The following is a 19,030-nucleotide window of genomic DNA, read 5'->3' on the forward strand; positions in this document are numbered from 1 at the left end:
ACATATATATAGGTATATAGGTGTATATATATATATATGTATACACATACACACATATAAACACACAATGGAATATGACAGTCATATAAAGAATGAAATAATCCCATTTGCAACAACATGGATGGGCCTGGAGATTATCAACTAAGTGAAGTAAGTCAGAGAAAGACAAATATACATTATTAATATTGAAATCTAAAAAGTGATACAAATGAACTTATTCACAAAACAGAAATAGACTTACAGACTTGGAAAACAAACTTATGGTTGCCAAAGGGGAAAAATGGGCAGGGGAGGGATAAATTAGTAGTTTGAGATGAAAATAAACACATGACTATATATAAAATAATCAACAATGATCTACTATATAGCACATGAAACTCCACTCAATATTCTGTAATAACCTATGTGGGAAAAAATTCTGAAAAGGAAGGGACATATGTATACACATAACTGAATCACTTTGCTATATGCCTAAAATTAACCTAACATTGTTAATTGACCATCAGTTCAGTTCAGTTCAGCCGCTCAGTTGTGTCTGATCCTTTGCAACCCCATGGACTGCAGCATGTCAGGCCTCCTTGTCCATCACCAACTCCTGGAGTTTACTCAGACTCCTGTCCATTGAGTCGGTGATGACATCCAACCGTCTCATCCTCTTTCATCCCCTTCTCCTCCATACTCCATAATTGACCATACTCCAACATAAAATAAAAATTCAATTTAAAACATAGAAATGAAAAGGGGGAAGTTACAACTGACACCACAGACATATAAAGGGCCATAAGAGACAACTACAAGCAACTATATGTTGATAAAATGGACAACCTAGAAAAAAAAAATGGGCAAATTCTTAGAAAGGTACAACCTCCCAAGACCGAATCAGGAAGAAACAGAAGATATGAACACACCAGTTAGAAGCACCGAAATGGAATCTGTGATTAAAGAGCTCCCCCAAAACAAAAGTCCAGGACCGGATGCCCTTGGAAGTGAAATATAACAAACAGTTAGACTTCTGAAACTCCTTCTAAATCTCCTCTAAAAACTGCAGAGGAAGCAACACTTCCACACCCATTTTATGAGGTCCCTGTCACTGCAATACCAAAACCTGACAAAAATACCACAAAAAAGAAAAAAAATTACAAGCCAATATTACTGATGAATATATTTATAGATGCAAATATCCTCAACCAAATACTAGCAAACCAAATCCAACAGTACATTAAAAGGATCATACACCACAATCAAGTGGGATTTATCCCAGGATGCAAGGGTGCTTCAGTACCCACAAATCAGTGTGGTATACAACATTAACAAATTGAAGAATAAAAAAAAAAATCATCTCAACAAATGCAGATAAAGCTTTTGACAAAATTCAACAGTCATTTATTATATAAACTCTCCAGAAAGTGAGCACAGAAAGAACCTACCCCAACATAATAAAGATCATATATGACAAGCCTACAGCTAACACCACAATCGTGAAAAGCTGAAAGCAATACGGCAAAACAAGGTTGTCCATTCCATCTTGCCACTTTTACTCAACATAGTTTTGGAAGTCCTAGCCACTGCAGTCAGAGAAGAAAAAGAAGTGAAAGGAATCCAAACTTGAAAAGAAAAAAAAACTGTCAGTGTTTGAAGATGACATGATACTACACATAAGAAATCTTAATGATGTTACCAGAAACCTACTAGACCTCATCAATAAATTCAGTGAAGTTGCAGGATACAACACTAGTGCACAGAAATTACCTGCGTCTACACACTAACAACAAGAGTCAGAAAGAGAAATTACGGGACTTCCTGGGATCTGCCTTTCGATGAAGGGGACACAGCTTTGATCCCTGGCTGGAATTAGCATCCTACACGTTGCAGAGTAACTCAGCCTGTGGGTCACAACTACTGAGCCTGAGCGCTCCAGAGACTGCACCCCACAGATAGAGGCCACACGCTACAATGAGAGAGCCTGCATAATGCATGAAGATCTGGCAGGCCACAACTAAGACCCAACACAGCCAAATTCATTAATTAAAAGAAGAAAAAGAAATTAAACCATTCACCATTACATCGATAAGAATAAGATAGCTAGGAATGAACCTATATAAGGAGACAAAACCTGTACTCTGAAAACTGCAAGAGACTGGAAATGACATAAACAGATGGAAAGATATACTATGTTCTTGGACTGGAAGAATCAGTATCATCAGAATGACTATACTGTCAAAGGCAAGCTACAGTTTCAATGCAATCTCTATCAAATTATCAATGGCACGTTTCACAGAACTAGAACAAAAGATGTTTAAATTTGTATGGAAACACAAAACATCCCAAAGAGTCAAAGCAATCCTGAGAGAGAAAACAGCTGGAGGAATCAGATACCCTGACTTCAGACTACACTTCAAAGCTACATTCATCAAAACAAATGGCACTGGCACAAAAACAGAAATACAGGTCAATGGAACAGAATAGAAGGCTCAGAGATAAAACCATGACTCTACAGCCATTTAATCTATGACAGTTGAAGTACGAATATACAATGGAGCAAAGACAGCTGCTTTAGTAAGAGGTGCTGGGCAAATTGGACAACTACCTGCAGAAGAAGAATGAAATCGTTATTACATTCTCTAAAACGATACACAAAAATCAACTATAAATGGATTACATACCTAAACATAAGGCTGCATACTATAAAACACTGGAAGACAACATAGACGGAACACTTGGACATAAATAGCAGCAATATCTTTTTTGATCCAACTCCTAGAAAGACAAAAATAAACAAATGGGATCTAGTTAAACTTAAAAGCTTTTGCATAGCAAAAGAAACAATAAACAAAGCAAAAAAAAAAAATCTTCAGAATGGGAGAAAATATTTGCAAATGAAGTGACTGACAAAAGACTAATGTCCAAAACATAGAAACAACTCATGCTCAATATAAGAAAAAAAAAAAAAGAAAAACCAGTCAAAAAATGGCCACTAGATCTATTAGACATTTCTCCAGAGACATATGGATGGCCAAAAAGCATATGAAAAGATGCTCAACATCTCAAATTATCATAGAAATTCAAATCAAAACTACAATGAGCTATCACCTCACATCTGTTACAGTGGCCATTACAAAACATCTACAAACAATAAATTCTGGACAGGGTGTGTTCAGAAGGGAATCCTCTTGCCCTGTTGGTAGGAATGTAAGCTGATACATTCACTATAGAGACCAGTATGGAGGTTCCTTAGAAACAAAAAATAAACCTGCCTTATAACCCAGCAATTGCACTACCGGGCACATACCCAGAGAAAACTTTACTTCCAAAGGCGCATGCACCTCAGTGTTTGTTGCAGCACTGTTCACAATTGCCAGGACATGGAAGCAAGCCGAATGTTCAACAACAGATGACTAGATAAAGAAGATGATGTACATACATACAGTGGATATTATTCAGTCATAAAAATGAATGAGATTCAGGCATTTACAGAGGCATGGATGGATCTCGAGTCTGTCGTATACAGTGAATAAGTCAGAAAGAGAAAAACAAATATAGTTTCTATGTGCTGTGCTTAGTCACTCAGTCGTGTCCGACTCTTTGCGACCCCGTGGACTGTAGCCCACCAGGCTCCTCTGTCCATGGGGATTCTCCAGGCAAGAATACTGGAGTGGGTTGCCATGCCCTCCTCCAGGGGATCTTCCCAACCCAGGGATCGAACCCAGGTACATGGCAGGCACATTCTTTACCCTGGTCTGAGCCACCAGGGAATTTAGGAAATGGGTATAAGTGGTCTCATTTGCAAAGCATAAATAGAGGCACAGATGCAGAGAAGGAAGTGTGGATGCCCAGAGGAGGAGGTGGGGGGTTGGATGAACTGAGAGATTGGAATTGACACAAAAAACACCCTTGATACTATGTATAAAATAGATAACTGATGAGAACCTCCTGTGTAGCTCAGGGAACTCTACTAGTGCTCTGTGGTGACCTACATGGGGAGGAAACCCTAAGAAGGAGGGATGCATGTACACACGCGGCTGATTCACTTTGCTGTGCAGCAGAAGCGAACACGACACTGTAAAGCAGTGATACTCCAACAAACATGTAAACATGAAATGTTTGTGAAAAACGCTTAAATATCTATATTGCATTAATACAAGACATTTTATTGATGGATATATTATAAATTATTTATACAGCAAAGTTCAATACCATTTTTAGCTTTCTGAGAAAATATAAATTTCTAGTTAACAGTGGTATCTTTCCTGTAATATCAGTAATACCTAAAGTTATATCATGACTACATTAATAATATATAACATGTTAATAATTGCACTATCACATTTATTCTATTACACAATAAATTAATATAGTATATAAATTATGTGATTGATACATTGATATACATATGTTCCAAACATAATGACCATACAAATCATTAATGCATAATAAATACTACTCCATTCATCTATATGGAGATACGTACACATCTATATCAATACATCGCCATATGTACATGTTCATTTTTAATTAAGAGATCCAAGTATGATGAAGGCCATGTGTATGTGATAAAAAATCAATTTTTATAAGAAATTTCTGTATATGATTAACAGGTCTTCCCTATAAAATTTCATCCTAAATGAGTTTGAAATAAATGCTTTTCTTCTTAATACAAAAAACAGTCAACAATCAATAAATGCTGGACAGGGGTGGAGAAAAAGGAACCCTCTCTACACTGCTGGTGGGGATATAAATTGATATTAACACTACAGAGAACATCATAGAGGTTCCTGAAAAACTAAACATAGAACTACCATGTGCTGTGCTGAGTCACTCAGTTGTCTCTGGCTCTTGGTAACCCCATGGACTGAAGACCCCCAGGCTCCTCTCTCCATGGGATTCTCCAGGCAGGAATACTGGAGTGGGTTGTCATGCCCTCCTCCAGGGGATTTTCCCAACCCAGGGACTGAACCCAAGCCTCTCACATTGCAAGTGGATTCTTTACTAACAGAACCACTAGGGAACCTCAAGAATACTGGAGTGCGTAGCCTATCTCTTCTCCAGGGGATCTTCCTGACCCAGGAATCGAACTGGGGTCTCCTGCATTGCAGCAGATTCTTTACCAGTTGAGCTACCAGAGAAGTCCATATGATCTAGCAGTCCCAATCCTGGGCATATATCCAGAGAATACATATGCACCTCACTGTTCATAGAAGCAGTATTTACGGTAGCCAAGACATGGAAGCAACCTAAGTATCAATCAACAGAGAAATGGATAAAGATGTGGTACATATATACACTGGAGTATTACTCAGCCATCTAAAGAATGAAATAATGCCATCTGCAGCAACATGGATGGCTCTAGAGATTATCACACTGAGCGAAGCAAACCAAAGACAAATATATCACTTATATGTTGAATATAAAAAAATGATACAAGTGAACTTATTTATAAAACAGAAAGAGATTCACAAAGATAGAAAACTTATGGTTACCGAAGTGGAGGTGTGAAAGTGAAAGTCGCTCAGGCATGTCTGGCTCTTTGTGACCCCATGGAAGAGTCCATGGAGTTCTCCAGGCCAAAATACTGGAGTGGGTAGCCCTTCCCTTCTCCAGGGGATCTTCGCAACCCAGGGATCAAACCCAGGTCTCCCGCATTGCAGGCAGATTCTTTACCAGCTGAGCCACCAGGGAAGCCCAAAGTGGAGGTAGGGGAGGGATAAATCAGGAGTTTGGGATTAAAATATACATACTATATATAAAATAGGCAACCAACAAGTACCTACTATATAGCACAGGGAACCATACCTAATATCTTATAATAATCTATAATGGAAGGGAATGTAAAAAAAGGATATGTGCATATGTATGTATAACTGAACCACTCTGCTGTACACCTGAAACTAACAACATTGTAAATCAACTGTATTTCAATAAAATTTAAAAATACAAATTAAGATATGACACTATATATGTCAAGTCTTTGTGTGGGGACGTTCTTACTAAATACACACGTAACCTTCATCCCACCTACAAAGAACAATTTGTACTTGAGTCCACTGAGCAACACCAGGGATTCCAGGGGAAAGAATTACCGAGTCCACAGGGAAACCATAATTAACTAGTCAGTGTGAAAGACCACTGTAGGTCACAACTCTGATTATCAGGTCCTCCCTGCCTCCCTTTATGGTCAGCGTGCCACCGCGCTCCTGGAGATTCAGTGCTGTCACCTCAGTCTTGGGCTCTCCAGGGTCCCACGACCCCCACCCCAAAGCAGATTCTCTGGGAGGACAGCGCCTCTGCAGCCTTTCAAGAAAGTCAATGACCCTCCCGGTGCCTTTCACAAGGACCCTGTGAAGTATCCTCTGGACCCTCTCAGGGAACTTGTGCAGGATGGGAGAGGGATGAGGGAGCGAGGATACAGGAAATGCACATGATAAATACTCCCTAACGTTCTTCAACCTTGGATTCCTCCTGCTACACTGTGCATTTAGCATTTAGGAAGGGAAGGCTCAAGGCTCAGTTTCTCATCATCCTTACTCTAGGGTGTAATGGTCTAGACTACAGTTTGTTAGTCCCTCAGTTGACTCTTGGTGATGCCATGGACTGTAACCCACCAGACTCCTCTGTCCATAGAATTCTCCAGGCAAGGATACTGGAGTGGGTTACCATCCCATCTCCAAGGGATCTTCCTCACCTAGGGATTGAACCCAGGTCTCTCACATTGCAGGCCGGTTCTTGACCATCTGAGCCACCAGGGAAGCCCATAATAGTCTAGCCAAGGGGTCAGCAAGCTACAGCCCATGAGCTAAACGTGGCCCATTACCTATTTAGGATTTTACTGGAACATAGCCATGCTTTCACTGACACATCACCTGTGGCACTTTTCACGTCACCACAGAGAACTGAGCGGCTGTGACAGAGACCTTATTGTGGCTGGCAAGATTACAATATTGACTAGCTCTTTAAAGAAACGTTTTTCTGCCCCCTGGCCAAGGCTGCCTCTGGTCTTGTTTCTACCTATCTGATCTCTGTTGTTTTTTCCTCTCTTTGCTTATTCACATTCTCTAGTTTTTCTTCAGCAAACATGCTGATTAGTCAATTAGGAAAACACAGTCAGGAAGCTTCTAACACAGTCAAGGAATCACCAACCATAGAGCAAACAGTGGTGGACAAAAAAGATGTGGGCCTCATGCAGCTTAGAGTCTATGTCGTGGTTTATTTTGTGTATCAAAATAATAAAAGTTAAAAATTATATGTATGTAATACATGTTATATGTATGTGATACATGTTATATGTATGTGTGTGTGTATATATATACAGGCTTCCCAGTGGCGCTCCAGTATTCTTGCCTGGAGAATCCCATGGACAGTGGAGCCTGGTAGGCTATAGTCCATAGGGTTGCAAAGAGTCGGACATGACTGAGCAACTTAGCAGGCATGTGTACATATATATGTACGTATGTGTATTATAATATATGTCAATGTCATCTAAAGGAAACCAGCAGTGTGGTCTAGCCGACTGCTTGGAAGACTAACTCCTGTCATATCAAGGGGTGATCAGACCCTGACAGCCGGATTCATGAGCACAGAAGCCCCCACGAGACGGGCTCAGACGCCGGAGGGCTCGCTCACTGACTTACGGTGAGGGACTCTGTCACCCAGACCAGACGCGGGCGCTGGCCGTCTGCACAGCAACGCGCTCCTGTGTCAAGCTGCTCGGAGAGCCAAAACCGCATCAGGAAGCAGTGCACGGACTTCTCAGGAAAAATCACTGTGAAGTGGGACGGAAGTACCTACACGATGAGCGCTTTTTCCTCCTGTGGGGGTGAGAACGCGGTGCTGAGTACGCAAACAGAATAAAGCAAGTACAAAGAAGTGGGTATTTAACAGCGCCACACCCCTGAGAGAATCTGGATCCACTCACTATGCCAAGAAGGTGATTCTGTCGTGGGCGCAGAAACAGTGGGAGGCCAGTGCTGCCAGCTTTACATCGTCTCTCCCTTGATGAGAGCCGGAGCCGCTGGGACCAGAAAATGCAAGGCTTCCTCATTTCTACTATTTATTTTCCTGTGCCTCTACAAACGATCACGCTTTCTTTGGACTGAAATGTTATCTAAGTGTGTTAATTACGAGGCCCAAATAGCCCCCTACCTCTTTCAGATGGTTTTGCCCATTTCAGTTCTAGTGTACTGTGTTTATCTTATATACTCAGAGAGAGTCCATTCCCTGACTGGTTATTTATGATACTTTCCACGTAAGTTTGCTATAGGAACTGAATACAATAATTTTTGTGAACTACCCATGACTATGTCAGGCATACAGTAGGTGCTCAGTTATGAAAAACAGGACTGTAATATACTGGAAGTGGTGTAATTATCTCCACCAGAGTGTGAGGTACATTACGTTACCAAGTGGCAGAAGCGAAGTGCTGTGGGGACACAGAGACCAAATACTCCCGGGACCTTGAACTGGGCAACAGACACAACTGTAAGTCGCTTTCTCACTGCGTCACTTTTCTCTGGGTACGGTCCAGAGAGTAAGTGCCAGACTCCACGTGGGGCTGGGAATTAACACCACACCTTAGAAAGCGGTCCGGCTCAGGCTGAGTACAGGGCAAGCATCACGAGTCTGTTAACTCAGACTAACCCAAGCCTCAGCGATGCCCACATAAGCTTGTGGGTCACCCAGCTCCTCTGGGTTTGTATATAAATTATTTTCACACCAAGTCTCTTCAATCCTGGTCTTGTAGGACTGATCAAACACAGACAAAACCATATCTAAACAGTACATTCCGCTGAACTTATTTTTTCCCCTCTGAAAGCGGGTTTGATCCCTAGGTTAGGAAGATCTCCTGGAGGAGGGCATGGCAAGCAACAGTCCATGGGGTCGCAAAGAGTCAGACACGACTGAACAACCTGGCCCTCACAAACCATGGATGCTCCGCTTTCTTTTTCATGTCTTGGTGTCACAATCTACATTTGAAGCTAGAAAATTCCGAGTCATGGCCATATTTGCAAAATCAACACTGTCAGCTCTGAAACTGTCCCATGGGGGTGACCTCTTTAATATCTACACCCTTATGTGTTTACCCTTTCTTCTTCAAAGTACAGTCAGTCGTGTCCGATTCTTTGTGACCCCATGGACTGTAGCCCGCCAGGCTCCTCTGTCCACGGGATTTTCCAAGCAAGAATACTGGAGCAGGTTGTCATGTCCTTCTCTAGTGGATCTTCCTGACCCAGGGATCGAATCCGAGTCTCTTGCGTCTCCAGAATTGGCAGGTGGATTCTTTACCACTGAGCCACCTGCAAAGCCCTTATGTGTTTAGTTCTATTTATTTACTTTTTGTTCAGCAAATGCATAACTCTTACTGAGTGTCAGCCACTGTTCCAAGGGCTATAAAAACACTAACTCACTTTATCCCAACAACCTCACGAGGAACCACCCTATTATTATCCTCAAGGCACAGAGAGGCTCATGAGACTCCTGAGGTCACAGACTAGTGTGGGGGTATAAACCAGGCAGTCTGCCCCCAGGACATCCAACCCTTACCCCTACAGCCTCTTAGTATAGTTTCTGCTGATCATACCCCTCGGCTAACGGGGCAGCCTGAGTAGGAGCCTCCCTGCCTCCAGGCTGGTCTCTTCCCATTCAACACCCATTTATGATAACTCTCCATAAAGTGAGCACAGTGGTAACCTGCTTCAATATAATAAACCTCATATATGACAAACCCACAGCTAACATCATACTCAATGTGAAAAGCTGAAAGCATTTCCTCTATCAGGTTCAAGATAAGGGTATCTATTCTCATCTAAACATCGCTGATTATTAGAGAAATGCAAATCAAAACTACAATGCTGTATCACCTCACACTGCTCAAAATGACCAACCTCAAAAAGTCTACAAATAATAAATGCATGAGAGGATGTGGGGAAAAAGGAATCCTCCTACACTGTTGGAATGTAGATTGATAAAACTTTAGTGGAGGTTCTTTAAAAAATTATTATATGATCCAGCAATTATTATATGATAAAGCTGGAATCAAGACTGCCAGGAGAAATATTAACAACCTCAGATATGCATATGATACCACTCTAATGGCACAAAGAAGAACTAAGGAGCCTCTTGGTGATGGTGAAAGAGGACAGTGAAAAAGGTGGCTTGAAACTCAACTGTCAAAAACCTAAGATCAGGGCATCCAGTCCCATTGCTTCCTGACAAATGATCCAACAATCCCACTCCTGGGCACAGTCTGGAGAAAAGCAAAATTCAAAACGACATGAAGTGTCCTAAATGTCCATAGACAGAGGAATAAAGAAGATGTGGCGTATATATACACACACATGATTGAATACTGGAATGAAATAATGCCATTTCTAGCAACATGGGTGGACCTAGAGATCATCATACTATGTGAAGTTAATCAGATAAAGACAAATATTTATGATATTGCTTATATGTGGAAGCTAAAAAGATGATACAAACGAATTTATTTACAAAACAGAAACAGAATGACAGACTTTGAAAACAAACTTACGATTCCCAAAGGGGAAAGTGATGGGAAGGGATAAATCAGGAATTTGGGATTAACATAAACACAGTACTGTATATATAATAATAACCAACAAGGACTTACTGTATAGCACAGATAATTCTACTCAATATGCTGTATAATCTGTATGGAAGAACATCTTTAAAAGAATGCGTGTGTGTGTGTGTGTATTCTCACACACACACATATAAATAGTTGAGTATGTACATATCTCAAGGCAAGAATGCTGAAGTGGTTTGCCATTCCCTTCTCCAGGGGACCATGTTTTGTCAGAACTCTCCACCATGACCTGTCCGTCTTGGGTGGCCCTACACAGCATGGCTCATAGTTTCCCTGAGTTAGACACCGCTGTGGTCCATGTGGTCAGATTGGTTAGTTTTCTGTGATCGTGGTTTTCATTCTGTCTGCTCTCTGATGGAGAAGGATAAAGAGGCTGGTGGAAACTTCCTGATGGGAGGGACTGCTGCTGCTGCTGCTGCTGCTAAGTCGCTTCAGTTGTGTCTGACTCTGTGCGACCCCATAGACGGCAGCCCACCAGGCTCTGCCATCCCTGGGATTCTCCAGGGAAGAATACTGGAGTGGGTTGCCATTGCCTTCTCCAGTGCATGAACGGGAAAAGTGAAAGTGAAGTCGCTCAGTTGTGTCTGACTCTTAGCGGCCCTATGGACTGCAGCCCACCAGGCTCCTCCGTCCACGGGATTTTCCAGGCAAGAGTACTGGAGTGGGGTGCCATTGCCTTCTCTGATGGGAGGGACTAGCTAGTGTGTAAGACGCCAGAGTAGAAGGACATAAACTCATTTATTGTGAGTCTCTGGTGAAGAGTGAGTAGACAGTGGCCCGCTGCAGGGTCAGGGGCACTGACTACAGCAGTCCTGAGAGCCACGGCATGCTGGCATAAGTCCTTTTTTTTTTTTGATGCTGTTCGAGTGCTGCACTCAATATGCCAGCAAGTCTGGAAAACTCAGCAGTGGTCACAGGACTGGAAAAGGTCAGTTTTCATTCTAACCCCAAGGAGGGCAATGCCAAAGAATGTTCAAACTACTGCACAATTGCACTTATTTCACATGCTAGCAAAGTAATGCTCAAAATTCCCCAAGCTAGGCTTCAATAATACGTGAACTGAGATCTTTCACATGTTCAAGCTGGATTTAGAAAAGGCAGAGGAACCAGAGAGCAAATTGCCAACATCCGCTGGATCATAGAAAAAGCAAGAGAATTCCAGAAGAACATATACTTCTGTTTTATTGACTAGGCTAAAGCCTTTGACTGTGTGGATCACAACAAACTGGAAAATCCTTCAAGAGATGGGAATACCAGATCACCTGACCTGCCTCCTGAGAAATCTGTATGCAGGTCAAGAAGCAACAGGTAGAGCCAGACATGGAACAACAGACTGGTTCCAAGTTGGGAAAGGAGTACGTCACCCTGTATATTGTCACCCTGATTATTTAACTTATATACAGAGTACATCATATGAAATGCTGGGCTGGATGAAGCACAAGTTGGAATCAAGATTGTTAGGAAAAATATCAGTAACCTCAGATATCAGATGACACCACCCTTATGGCAGAAAGCAAAGAGGAACTAAAGAGCCTCTTGATGAAGGTGAAAGAGGAGAGTGAAAGTTGGCTGAAAGCAAAACATTCAAAAAACTAAGGTCATGGCAACTGGTCCCATCACCTCATGGCAAATAGATGGGGAAACAATGGAAACCATGACAAACTTTATTTTCTTGGGCTCCAAAATCACTGCAGTTGGTAACTGCAGCCATGAAATTAAAAGACACTTGCTTGGTCCTTGGAAGAAAAGCTATGACAAACCTAGACAACATATTAAAAAGCAGAGACATTACATTGCCAACAAAGGTCCATATAATCAAAGCTACGGTTTTTCCAGTAGTCATGTATGGATGTGAGAGTTGGAACGTTAAGAAGGCTGAACACCAAAGAATGGATACTTTTGAACTGTGGTGTTGGAGAAGACTCTTGAGAATTCCTCAGACTGCAAGGAGATCAAACCAGTCAATCCTAAAGGAAATCAGTCCTGAATATTCATTGGAAAGATTGCTGCTGAAGCTCCAATACTTTGGCCACCTGATGGGAAGAGCTGACTCCTTAGAAAAGACCCTGATGCTGGGAAAGATTGAGGCAAGAGGAGAAGGGGATGACAGAGATGGTCATTCATTTGTATGATATGAAGTTTAACACTTCATGAAAACAATAGAACATAGAAATTTAGTGTAATAAAGTCAGAATAGCTATCCCTTACCTGTTCTGTTTTTTACAAGTTTAGAAAGCAAGAATAAACAACTGCAAATAATCGTGGTTGAATCCTAAGTAGTTTCACTATATGTAAAAGAAAAATAGGTGGCTCAGATGGTAAAGGATCTGCCTGCAATGCAGGGGACCTGGGTTTGATTCCCAGATTGGGAAGATCCCCTGGGGAAAGGAATGGTTACCCACTATAGTATTCTTGCCTGGAGAATCTCATGGACAGAAGAGCCTGGCAGGCTACAGCCCATGGAGTTACAAAGGATTGGACATGACTGATCGATTAACACTTTCAAGAGAATAATAAGAAATAAAATAATACCCTTAATAAGAAGAAAAAAATGCCAGAAAGGCATGCTTACAAAATAATGTGAAAACTGTAACCTCATATTTCAAAATCAGTTAAAGGAAATTAAAATATTATAGGAGATATGAAAATAAAAACATAAATCAGAATTAAATATAAATAAGGGAAGGCTTGATTTTAGCTCCAGCACAGAAAGATCTCAGAGGCTATCACTCCAACACAAAAACAAAACTGCTGAACAAACAAAATCAGTGATTATTGTTTAGATCCATCAGAGAACTCAGATCACAGGGCTGCCGATCCAAAGTGTGAAGACATCCGAACACAGAAAAGCAAGTGAATGGATAAAGAATCACCTTTTTAAGAAGTGATGTTAAAACAACTGGACATCTATATATGAAAAAAACAATTAAATCTAGACACAGATCTTATACTTTTCACAAAAAGTAAGTAAAAATATATCATAGACCTAAACGTAAAGCACAATAATATAAAACTTCTATAAAATAACACAGGAGAAAATCTGTATGACCTTGGATTTGGCCATAAGTTTTTACATATAACATCAACATCAAAAGCACTTTCCTTAAAAAATTTGTAATTTATACTTTGTTAAAACTTAAAACTTCTGCTCTACTTCAAGACATTCTTAAGAGAATAAAAACACAAGCCATATAATGGATGAAACTATTTGCAAAATATCCATATGATAAAGTTCTTGCATTCAAAATATACAAATTCTTAAAATTCAATAGTAAAATACAAACAAAAAAATCCAATTGAAAAATGGGAAAAAGAACAGACATTTCAACAAAGTTGTATGGATGGCAAACATGCATAAAAAAGATGTTCGACAGCATTTACTAGTTTCAAATTAAAATAACAATGAAATACTGCTATGGCCTTCCCAGGTGGCTCAATGGTAAAGAATCTACCTGCCAAGCAGGAGATGTGGGTTGATCCCTAGGTTGGGAAGATCTCCTGGAGAAGGAAATGGCAACCCACTTCAGTATTCTTGTCTGGAGAATCCCATGGACAGAGGAACCTGACGGGCTACCATCCAGAGGGCTGCAAAGAGTTGGACACAACTGAGCAACTGACATACACCAAGGAGGTGAAAGTTCTGCATTCTGAAAATGCTGATAAGAGAAGTCAAATATGACACAAACAGATGGAAGATAAACCATGTTCTTGGACTGAAGAATCAATAGTGTCAAAATGACTATACTGACCAAGGCAATCTATAGAGTCAATGCAGTACTTATCAAATTACCAGTGGCATTTTTCACAGGATCAGAACAAATAATTTCTTAGTTTGTGTGGAAAAACAAAAGAACCCAAATAGCCAAAGCAATTCTGAGAAAGAAAAAGCAAGGCTGGGGGAATTAGACTCCATGAGTTCAGGCTATACTACAAAGCCACAGTCATCAAAACTGTAACACCATCAAAACTAAACTCAGAATGGTTAAATTCCTAAAAATAAGGCCAGGTATTATAAAAGTCTTATAGGAAAACATAGAACACTTTTTGACATAAATGCTGCAGTATCTTTTTGGATCCTCCTACAGTAAAGAAAATAAACATAAACAAATGGGAGCTAATTAAACTTAAAAGCTTTTCCGCAGCAAAGGAAACCATAAACAAAGTGAAAAGACAATCCACAGAATGTGAGAAAATATTTGGAACAAAGCCACTGAGAAGGGATTTATCCCCACAATATACCAACAGCTCATACAACTCAACAAAGACACAAAACAATGCACTTGAAAAATGAGCACAAGACCTAAATACACATTTCTCCAAAGACAACATACAGATGGCCAAAAAGCACATGAAAACGCTCAACATCACTAATGATTAGAGAAATGCAAATCAAAATAACTATGAGGTATACCTCACACTGATCAGAATGGCCATCACCAAAAAAAGAAAATATATACAAATAATAAATTCTGGAGAGAGTGTGGAGAAAAGGAAACCCTCCTACACTGTTGGTAGGAGTATAAACTGCTATAACCATTATGGAGAACAGTGTGGAGGTTGCTTAAAACCTAGTGTTAGAACTACCATACGATCCTGCAGTCCCACTTATAAACGCATCTGTAACATCGTTCAGAACAGAGAGCACCTCTCAAGGGCCACCATCAAGTCTCTTTCAGACACCCAAGAACTGAGAAATTATTGAAGATGGCACGTCTGTTCTCCAAAAGACTACATCCTATAAAGACACAGCCAGCCTGGACACTGCCGTGGACCAGAACAGATGTGAACCATGTGAACCCACCCCTTTTCCTGCACGTTGCCCTTTGAAACTCAACAAAACCCTCAAACCCTCACCTTCTGGTGCCAACACCACTCTACATGCCTGGCCCCTTTCCTCCTTTAGAAAGTGAGTCAAAACTCTTTCTCCTCTTCCTAATATCTCCGAATGCTTTCATAACCTGCACTGGCTAACCTACCACCACTACTGGGCATGTATCTGGAGAAAACAAATTTGAAAAGATACATGCCATCCAATGTTCACTGCAGCAGTATATACAATAGCCAAGACATGAAAGCAACCTAAGTGTCCATCAACAGAGGAATGAAAAAGAAGATGTGGTATGTATAGACAATGGAATATTACTCTGCCATGAAAAGAATGGAAGAATGCCATTTACAGCAATATGGATGGACCCAACGATTGTCATACTAACTAAGCCAAAGACAAATATATGATATCACTTGTATGTGGAATCTAGAAAATGATACAAATGAATTTATTTATAAAACAGAAACAGACTCACAGACTTTGAAAACAAACTTACAGTTTCCAAAAGGAAATGTAGGTTAGGGAGTGATAAGTTAGGAGTTTGGGACTAAAATTTACCCACTACTATGTATAAAATAGATCATCAACAAGGACCTACTGTAAAGCACAGAGAACTCTACTCAACACTCTGTAATAACCTATACGGGAAAAGAACCTAAAAAAGAACAGCCATATGTATGTGTATAATTGAATCACTCTGCTGTACACCTGAAACTAATACAACACTGTAATTAAACTATATTCCAACATAAAATAAAAACTAAATTTAAAAAAAGAAAAAAAAAAGTTAAGGTGTTGAGTCTTGAGATGAGACTATCCTGTGTTATCTGAGAAGCCCCGATCTAACCACACAAATCCTTAATGGAGTGGAACTTTTCCTGGCTGTTGCGGGAGAGTGATGTGATTATTGAAGATGATGCTGGCTTTGAAGAGGAAGGACAGTGTCCTTGACCCAAGGCATGGGGTGGCCTCTAGAAGTTGAAGGTCAAGGAAATACATTGTTTCTTAGAGCCTTCAGAAAAGAAGGCATTTTTGCTGATACCTTGATTGCAGCCCAGGGAAACCCATGCTGGACATCTGACCCAGAGAATTGTAAGATGATAAATTTGTATTGCTTTAACCCATTATGTTTGTGGTATTTTATTACAGCAGTAATAAAAAATACAACGAAAATACTTAATACAATCACCGGACCTTAAAAATTCTAGGCAAGAAATAAATTCAGATTACAATTAGACTTTCCAATGGCAGTGCTCCTGAGGGCAGAAATGACAGAAGACAATGGGGTAACTTTACAAAGATGCTCTAAAGAACAAAGTGTGAGACAGGATTTTATATCCAGTTACTAACAGATTGTTAACAGCATTCAAGTTCATGATGAACACCCTTAAACCTTTCCTGAGGAACTCTCCAGACAATGAGCTTCAAAGAAGAAAAATGACTAGAGACACTGACATAAAAACCCCCATGTCCTTAAAATTGAGATTGATTGCATAGGAGAAAGAAAATGCAAATGTAAAATCGAATATTAAAAGAAAACTTGATACAATTCATGAAATATTTTCCCTTTAAAAAAAAAAACCAAGGAGTGTCACCTACTCCTGTCTACTGAAAAGGAAACAATGACCAACCCAAGTGTGACATATGCAAGTAGTACCTACAATCCCAGCTGTATTCTCAACCATTTCCTATGGAAAAGAACCCTAGCATCTTTAGCAAAAACGTTGTCCAGGTCTGGGCAGGAAATATACAAGATGCCCGAAACTTTCTGTAATACAAAATAGCCATGAATCTATCAAGATGATTCAAGTAGTTTCAAAAGATCTCAAGAGCCAAACTGAAGAGCTTCCCAGAGGCTAAAAAGATTTAATTTGAACACCAATGAAAGTAATAGATGCAATGTACTGATATTAATTTCCATGCATTTATTATAACACCCAAAAAAGAGTTAATTGATCATCGGAATATACTAGAAAATGAACTCATTATTTTGGAAATGGGAACATAAAGAGAATCAAATGTCTATCCTGCCTTTACTACACTAATACACCACTGGATAACTTAAGAGTTTATCTGAGGAACTTTCACTTTACAACAGTATTTCAGCTAATAAATGAAGAAGGAAGAGCAGAGCTAGACTATCACCATGTTCTTCCCTAATGAACTGCTTGATCTAAGATTTGAGCATTAGTGTCTGCTAACATCACAGAAGAGAAAATCAGGCATTTTTTGCCTTGTGATAGCATGCCCCTCCACCCATGAAATTGTCTTGGAAAAATATCTAATCCAAATCTGAGAAAAACTCTGGATCCAACTATCAATGTTCAGGATATATATTAATAGAAAAGACAGAAGAAGCTGTTCAAGAGCATAAAACCATCTGTGTTTAACAACATAACAAAAGCAAGACATAAAAGAGGGCAAAAGAAGTAGAGACAGAGATGAAAACCAACAATTAAAAAAACTTAACTGTTGGTGGGAATGTAAATTGGTACAGGAACTGCAGAAAACAGTATGGAGGTTTCTTCAAAAGCTATAAACAGTTATCATATGATCTGTCAATCCCAGTCCTTGGCATATTTCTGCAGAAAACTCTAATTTGAAAAGATACACACACCCCACTGTTCATTGCAGCACTATTTACAATAACCAAGGCACAGAAACAACCTAAACGTCTATTGGTTGATGTATGGGTAAAGAACATGTGCGTGACTCGGCTGGTAAAGAATCCATCAGCAATGCGTGAGACCTGGGTTCAATCCCTGGGTTGGGAAGATCCCCTGGAGAATGGAATGGCAACCCACTCCAGTGTTCCTTCCTGGAGAATCCCCATGGAGAGAGGAGCCTGGCAGGCAACAGTCCATGGGGTCACAAGGAGTCAGACACAACTGAGTGACTAAGCAGAGTGTGTGTGTGTGTGTGTGTGTGTGTGTGTGTGTGTGTGTGTGTGTGTGTGTGTGTGTGTACAATGAATACTATTCAGGCATAAAAAGGAGGAAATAATGATATTTGTAGTAATGTGGATGGATTTAGAGATTATCATACTTAGTAATCCATACGGAGAAAGATAATATCATGATATTGCTTATATGTGGAATCTTAAAAAAGACACAAATGAGCTTATTTACATAACAGAAATATATCCACAGACACAGAAAACAAACCTATAATTACCAAAGGGTAAAGCAGGAGGAGGGGAATGGGGTAAATTAGGATTTGGGATTAGACACACTACTGCACAAAATAGACACACAAAATAGACAACTATACAGCACAGGAACTACACTCAAAATTTTGTAACAACCTTTAAGGGAAAAGAATCTGAAAAAAGTATGTAAAGGGAAAAAGAAATTAAGAAATCCCTGTCACATACAGATTTATTTGCATTCTAATTCAAATAATCTATAAAATCAGTCCATTTATAGCATTATGAGATAATGGGAAATTTGCATGCTTTACTGGATATTGATAATATTTTAAAAATTGTTCAACTTTTTAGCTAGAATACTGACATTTTCATTACATTATTAACTTCTTTCAGAGACATATACTGAAATGGAGAGATGAAATAAGACGTTTGAGATTTACTTCAAAAGTTTACAAGC

At 39.9% G+C, this 19,030-nt stretch overlaps 1 protein-coding gene across 21 annotated transcripts in view; it reads left to right on the plus strand.

Moving 5' to 3' along the window:
• DENND1B (DENN domain containing 1B) overlaps positions 1 to 19,030 on the plus strand; it is a 363,581-nt gene that overhangs the window by 283,292 nt on the left and 61,259 nt on the right. The gene's annotated exons all lie outside the window — the stretch shown is intronic.

This window comes from Giraffa tippelskirchi, chromosome 5 (genome assembly GCF_054371585.1).
Source record: "Giraffa tippelskirchi isolate mGirTip1 chromosome 5, T2T-mGirTip1v1.2.pri, whole genome shotgun sequence".
Classification (NCBI taxonomy): Eukaryota; Metazoa; Chordata; class Mammalia; order Artiodactyla; family Giraffidae; genus Giraffa; species Giraffa tippelskirchi.